A 7928-nucleotide genomic window follows, 5' to 3' on the forward strand; every position below is an offset into this window, starting at 1 on the left:
TTGGGAATGATTCCCCTGTCCAGCTGATGCGACAAACTCGGCAATCTGGCAACAAATGGTGTTTGTTCAAACTAGTTTCAATTCAAACCATTTTAAGTATTGTTATTTATGACAAATAAATCAAGTTGAATGCGAGAATTCAATCTAACACTATTATTATCCTAGAGCTCTCTTCATTTTGGTAAGCAATTGTGTGCCTTATTTATTATAGCGCCTGTACACGTGCATGGATTTACTGGCAGCAATAGTGCGCATTTTAAACTATCGTGACAATAACTGTTTACACGAAAAAGTGCTGACTGTCTCTCCAATCTTATTCTTCAAAAGCAAGCGAGATGCAATGTTGTCATTTTATGGTACCATTTGAGTCGTAAAAATCAGTTTAATCACAAAATGAGTCTGTGCACGGTGTACTTCATTTTTTTCCTGGCAGGTTCACCACTGTCGCAGGAGCAGATATCGAACAAATCAACTGTCGCATGAAAATTCAGAACTTTTTTGATTCATGCATGCAGATAATACATGTTTACACATGCATTTTCTTGTTATGGCTGCGATAATACGTACTGTTGGCAGGAAATCCCTGTATGCTGTGTTCAATGATGTATAATACGACATGACGTGTATTGATGTTGAAGAAAATAATTTTTTTTTTCTATAGATTTCACTCATTTTACTATGTTTTTATTAGCTCGTATTCTTGTTTGTCCAGTACAAATTTTTTCTTGTTTGTCCAAGATTTGTATTGGACGATTGAAGAATTTTAACTAACTTCCCGACTAGGTAGACATTTGAAACATTTTGAATATATCAGAACACGACGACAATACATTCTTTTAATACTTCTAGCCATCTTTAAGCAGAATTGAATTCATTTTCAGTTAATTCAACTGAAAATTTTAAAATGTGGTACCTATATAAAAGGTTCTTTTTATCTTGTAATTATTTATATAGGTATAAATCGAAAAGTTAAAAAAGTATGACAGTAAAACATTCTTAATACAATAATTTATTTTCAATATATTATGTCGTAACCGTGTCGTAACGCAAAATGTGTTGAAAGGTTTTCTGATTAAAAAAAAATGATGCATTTGAGGGTAGGTATGTGAACACTTTCAAATACTTCCAATAAAAAAACATGGTAAGTAACTGTACCGCAGATGCCGTCATGAGCTTTGATAATATTTTTTTTACGAAAACATCTAAAAGTCAAGAAATTATAGATTTATATAATGATATTATTATAGATACATTTAGATAATGTAATCTGCGTCAAACCAAAAAGAATGATCGATAGGTATTGATGAAACAATTTGTTGTTTGGAAGAACGATGGACGATGATTGTTATGGGTTTTATCACTCACCAGGCATGAAAAGCGTGGCTCGTTCGCCGTTCGGGTTACTGCGGAAAAAACAAACGAGATCGATGGCGGTCGACGGATGGAATGTTATTGGCAGCATCGGCATAGGTACGCTGGACGTATGATACAGATGCTACATAAGCTTAAATTAAATGGACATTATAGATGCTATAAATGCTCACATGGGATGGTAGGCAGCAATATTTCGGACGCCGGACGAGTTAGGTAATTATTTTTGGATTCCATACATCAAAAGATCAAAACAAAACAACTTAAGTGTCAGTGTCAGTACTGTCAGTATGGCAATATGGCAAATATAAAAGTATATTAGTCTATGGGCAAATACCTATGCAATATTATCTATGACCGAAACACAAAGTAGTCCATAGATAATATAGGGAAAGGGATACCTAGATAATAATGAAAGGAGTTTTACCTACCAATAAAACTCTTATTATTCATGTTGACTTTGAAGTCCTTGAGATAGGGTTTGCTCTTTCTTCTTCGCGTGAGATTATATTCTACTAATTTACGAGGGTGGGTCAATAATTCCTTAGAAAAAAGCATTAAAACAGTTTTTATTTTTGTATTTTTTTTTTATTTCTCAACATAATCTCCTTGGAGCTCAATACACTTGGTTAGACGTTTCTCAATTTTTTTTAAACCGTCAGAAAAATAAGTTTTCGGAAGGTCCTCAAAATAAGCATTTGTCCGATCTATGACTTCTTCATTTGAAAAAAAACGTTGTCCACTTAGCCATTTTTTTAAGTTTGGGAAAAGGAAAAAGTCACTGGGGCTAAATCTGGCGAATACGGTGGGTGGTCGACAAATTCGAACTTCAATTCTTCAATTTTAGCCATTGATCGTAAACATGTGTGAACACGGGCATTGTCCTGATGAAAGAGGATTTTTTTCCTGTTTAAATGAGGCCGTTTTTCTTCAATTTTGTTTTTTAGCTGGTCCAATAAAGATGCATAATCATCCCCTGTTATTGTTTTTCCTTTTTCCAAATAGTCAACGAAAATAATTCCACGTGCATCCCAAAATACAGTAGCCATAACCTTACCAGCTGATTTTACGGTTTTCGCCTTCTTTGGACATGGTTCGCCTTTCGCAATCCACTGCTTTGACTGTTCTTTCGTCTCGGGAGTATAGTGGTGTATCCATGTTTCATCTACAGTCACAAAGCGACGAAAAAATTCATCCGGATTGCGTTGCATGAGCGACAACAGGGCTTTAGAGGCCACCACCCTATTGCGTTTATTGTCGACTGTGAGCAAACGCGGCACCCATCTTGCAGAAATTTTTTTCATGCCCAATTTGTCATGTAAAATAGAAATGACGCTACCTTTTGAGATCCCTGTAACCTCAATTATCACACTCAACTTAAATCTTCGGTCACTTAACACCATATCGTGGATTTTATTGATCATTTCTGGTGTAGTCACCTCTACAGGACGTCCTGAGCGTGGTTCATCCTTTGTTGATGTACGACCACGTTTAAATTCATTTAACCAGTTATAAATAGTTGCAAGTGAAGGAGCAGATATGCCGTGAACTAAATCCAACTCATTTTTTATTTCCTTTGCTGTTAACCCTTTTATATTAAAATGTTTAATAACAGCTCTAAACTCAATTTTCTCCATTTTCCATTTTTCCATTTTCCACAAGCAATTTTTTTTTTAAATGTACGAGAAACACACAACAACCCGACCAATCTGATTGAAACTTCGCAGCATACTGAATCGGTAGTGCCGCTGCATGAAAACAAACCGCTTACAGTACTAGTCGCGCCACCTGTCGGCTTTTCTAAGGACTTATTGACCCACCCTCGTATTTTCTTTTTTCTTGTCGTTGGTCATTCCTCCCTTTTTATTTACTGGTCATACCCGCGCGTCTATTTTTTATGTAGGGAGTTTGGGACCCCTTTGTCATCATTATGATATGGCTCAAGAAACCAGGTAGAAGTTACCTGGACTTCAAAGTCAACATGAATAATAAGAGTTGTATTGGTAGGTAAAACTCCTTGCATTATTCGAATTTGACTTTGAAGTCCTTGAGATATCTGTTTGTTATCACCTGGTGTTGGGTATGCCAAATCCCTGTATGTGACAATGATTCATTGACGAGGTATAGACCATCGTGACTTTCAATGTATATGGTTGAATAGAGAAGATAATGGGTTCTTTTCCCCTTCTGATGGTGGTGTGTCCATCGTCCTCTGGTAGTTGTCGTGAAATGTCGACTCACTACGCCAGTTACCTCTCTTTAAGATATCATCTATAGGGTATATTTACAGTTTACGGAAGCCACCAGTGGCGCACCCAGGGGGGGGGGGCAAGGGGCGCTGGCACCCCCCAAAATTATCAGAATGATTTTAAACATTGAAATTGAAAGCCGATAAACTATATCTTTGGTTGGGCTTAGACAAATAAAAACACAGCAAAAAATTGTTTTGTAATTCTCCAGCACCCTTTTTAGAAAAATTTCGTAGATTTTAATTTCTAACACAAAAATTTCGAAACACTAATGTCAGGTTTTTTTACAAACCCAATCCCTAATGGAACTGTCAAAAAATTCTCGGTGTCCACCCGAATTCCGGAATGGTGTAGGTCAAGGCTGGGGAGGGCTGACAGGGCTCTAACCTGGGGGCCCGGGCTCTGGGGGGCCCAGCGTGTCGGGTTGACCAGATAAGTGAGATAAACACACATCATAAATTAGCTTTAATAGCAAAAAAAGTCGCCACATTTTCAATTGTATACTTATTGTGCAATATAATTTTTGATTATTATGCGTCGATACTCGACAGCTCCATTATTAAAGTAGATGTATTAAAAATCGCCAATAATTCACTGAATGAGTATCGTTGATTTGAACTAAAACACAATTTGAAAAACGTTAATGTAGTGTTTCACACTGCCTTTAATCTTCGCGGTAGGTAGAGGGCCCGCCAAATATCCTAGCCTGAGGGCCCGTTTCAGGATGTGGGGACCATGGTGTAGGTACACCGAGTGCAATAGACAAAAGGCCGATAAAAGAGAAATTAGGCTGTGAAGAAGAAAAAGGTCCTATGGGACTAATTTACATTATCCTCCTTGGCCCTCCCCAATATTAAATCCTGGGTGCACCACTGGAAGCCACCACTGAGCGGACACTACCTGGTGGTTCTTGTACCCTGCTTCCGACAGTACTGACCTTATCCAATTCCCTATAACTGTCCTGGTGGCTGGTTTTGGTGGTCCTCTTGAAGATATAAATAATTCCGAAATATCCCCACCTTCCTCTCTCCTTGGGTTTGACATGCAGACGAATTTCCGTAACCAGAATACTGGGTCGATGTTTTGACACGTGGAAGCGCTTAGCTTCCATTCCCATTAACGATGCTTGGCGGTATCTGTCTTTGCGCCAAATATTGGCCACACAATTATGTGGTCACCTTTATCCACTGATCCATTGTCTACTATTACTGAGTAGTGTAAGGTCATGAACCCTTCGTCCCGATGCGAGAAGCAGCCGAGTAGGTAGCTGTCCTGCTAGACATTTCGAATAGGGTGTACTCCACCGGTGTTGTTTTCCTAAGATGATCTACCACTCGACCTGGATCCCAAACCAGTGTTTTGACGAGTTTCGTTTTATGTACCGAAATTGCCTGTAACACAATTCGACGGTGTTTTGGCCAATTGATGTAACCCTCAAAATTGAAATTGTTCAGGAGAGAGTAAAAACTGTTTTTATCAGAAATATTCTATAATGAGGTATAAAAAAAATATAATTAATACGATTATAATTATTGAAGTGTTTATTATTTACTAAAACACATGTATTTTAAACCAGTTTTACATAAAAAATGTTTCAAATTAGAAAATGAGGGTTACATCAATTGGATGGTTCAGTTATTGTCAATATCTCATTTTTATAGGAGATTCCTTATGGGTTACATCATTTGACTTTATTTAACATAAACATAACATTTTGTTAAATATATTTTTAAATTACAAATAAAACAAATTTATAATTATTAACATATTTTTTTAATTGCTAAAAAGGAAGACAAATTCAAAAGAAATATAATTATTATATCCTAATAAAACAATAAGTCATATAGGTAGGTACCTTATAATTAAAAAGTAATGCTGTGTTTTACTATAAGTTTTAAACAAGAATTATGTTATAAAAAATAATGTATTATAGTTAAGTATCCATAGAATATTTACGGGTCTAGGACGATTTGGCACCGCGAACTGGCCTCCGGCGATTGGCCTCCGGTAATTGGCCGCCGGTGCAATCGGACGCCAGCCCAATTGGACACCGACCCAATTCGACGCCGACCCAATTGGCCTCCGGGAGGATTGGACGCCGCACAGTTGAATTAAATGCGCAAAGGAATAGACGTACGTTACGATTTGTTGGAGTAAATAAGCAAGTCAGTTTAATATGCATCCATTTTCTCAGTAGTTGTACCATATACATTTCGCGCTTGACACATTTTTAATATAGATTGAGAATAATTATTATGTCTTGTGATGTTTATTAAAAGAAAATAATTCTTCCCTCGCTAAAACTTAAAGATGTGCATAATCAATTAATTTATTGTCTATATACATGTGTACTTATTTATATTTACAACAAATATTAAAAATAATGTTAAGTGTTAGAATGAAAATAACATTATCAGCGTTTTATCGACTTAATATTATAATAAAACTTAAACATGTATATTATTATGCATAAATGCGTATTTTAAGATAGTATGAAATTACAAACAAAATATTAAGTAAGTTATCTGCTAAGTATAAATGTTTCAGTAGTTTGATTGATAAACTACTTAGGTACTGGGTGCCGGACGAAATCCCGAAGGCCGAAATCCCAAATGCTGAAATCCCAATTATTGGTAATTTTTGTATAAACATCTCAATATCGTGCAAAACTTCTTAAGATGTTTTGTTTTTTGGAGTGCGTTTTCCACGACTATATCGTTTGGCTGTATGAAGTTCTGGTTTGTTTTGATTGTGTAGAAAACCTTATTTTGAGATATATTAAGGCTATACTTCAGCTGGGGCACGGTCTAAAACGATTGTGATGACGCGACGCGAAGATTTTGCAAACGACGCGTGTAGAACAAAACATAATTTGTCATAAAAATTCAACATACGTCCATTTAATGTTATGTGTATTATTCTATTAGTAGTAATAATAATATATTCATTGACATGTTTTCTTTATCAAGTAAATGGTAACGTTTTTTAGTAATCTTTACACGATTTAAGAATTAATTTCCCCGACGCCATCACAAAACAAATTGACGTGTTCACAGCTCGACTATTGCTCCCCGATTGGCAGCGAGTCCGAAGTTTCGTCGCACCTATAATTGAAAATTATTTGCCTTTTCACCGAAGTATGCTCTTAAGAGTATTTAATAAAAAAAATTGGCAAACTTTTCGGGTAGCGTTGTTAACTGGAACAAAATAATATTCTCTTTTTATACACCTTATACTTTAAGGCAGGGGAGGGCAAACTGCGGCCCGCGGGCCGCATGTGGCCCGCCGGGTATTTTTTTGAGGCCCGCCATCATTAATTGTACTTCTGATTACGAATAACTTTTTTTATATATTTTTTAAAAAATATTGACAATAGATTAAAATTTGAAGAATTTGTTGTTTCGTTAATGTATTATCTCAGTACGTCTTCCTTGCGTCTCGTCTCACACTATGTAACCACTATTTTCTATGTTGAACATCGTGACACATTTAAATACTTTTAACTCTGCGTTGCAAGGAAAAAAAATATATGCCCACGATATGGTGAAGAGTTTGAATGGATTTCAATTAAAACTCAAGTTGTTCCTTCGACAAATATCGAATAAGAACGTGGACCACTTTCCAACTTTGAAGTTGCTGAATATACCAGAATATAAATTTGAAGAATATGGTAAAATTATTAAAGCTCTGAATGACGATTTTTTACAAAGATTTGGTGACTTCCGAAAAATTGAGACAAGTTTAGCAACAGTACGCGATCCATTTTCAATAGATATTGATAGTGTACTGACAGAGCTACTACAACTTGAGATTATTGGTCTGCAGTGTGACACTGATTTAAGAGAATCGCATCGTCGTGAAGATATATCCAAATTTTACAATGCCCTTAATTCAGACAAATTCGAACAACTTAAAGATTATGCAAGAAAAATGTTCTTTCTTTTTGGATCAACCTATATATGTGAACAAACATTTTCGATCATGAACCTCAATAAAAATTCTTTACGATCAAATATCTCCGATGCCCATTTACAAGCAGTTTTGAAAATATCAACCACAAAATCAACACCTGAATTTGAAAAAATGTACAACACTTTCATTCTTCTCATTAATTTTTTTGTAATGTTTATTTTTCGTGATAATAAATAGTGTATATCTAAAAATGGTATTTTACTTGCGGCCCGCCGCTCATTTTGAATCCTATTAGGATCGGACATGGTCGAAAGAAGAAAGAAGAAGAATTTGGCCCTCCATCCAAAAAGTTTGCCCGCCCCTGCTCTACAGAAATGCCCTTGAGAATTGAAAATA

At 35.9% G+C, this 7928-nt stretch overlaps 1 protein-coding gene across 1 annotated transcript in view; it reads right to left on the reverse strand.

Annotated features, from left to right (window-relative positions):
- The window catches only part of LOC147065006 (ATP-dependent DNA/RNA helicase DHX36-like), a 55920-nt gene extending 54259 nt beyond the window's left edge, over positions 1 to 1661 (reverse strand). The window contains exon 1 of the mRNA XM_085958378.1: positions 1545 to 1661. The gene's annotated coding sequence lies outside the window, so the exon portion shown is untranslated. The remainder of the gene's footprint in view (positions 1 to 1544) is intronic.
- Between the last annotated feature and the right edge of the window lie 6267 nt (positions 1662 to 7928).

This window comes from Rhyacophila brunnea, unplaced genomic scaffold, assembly GCF_057557595.1.
Source record: "Rhyacophila brunnea isolate RB1 unplaced genomic scaffold, BYU_Rbru_1.0 scaffold_7, whole genome shotgun sequence".
NCBI lineage: Eukaryota > Metazoa > Arthropoda > Insecta > Trichoptera > Rhyacophilidae > Rhyacophila > Rhyacophila brunnea.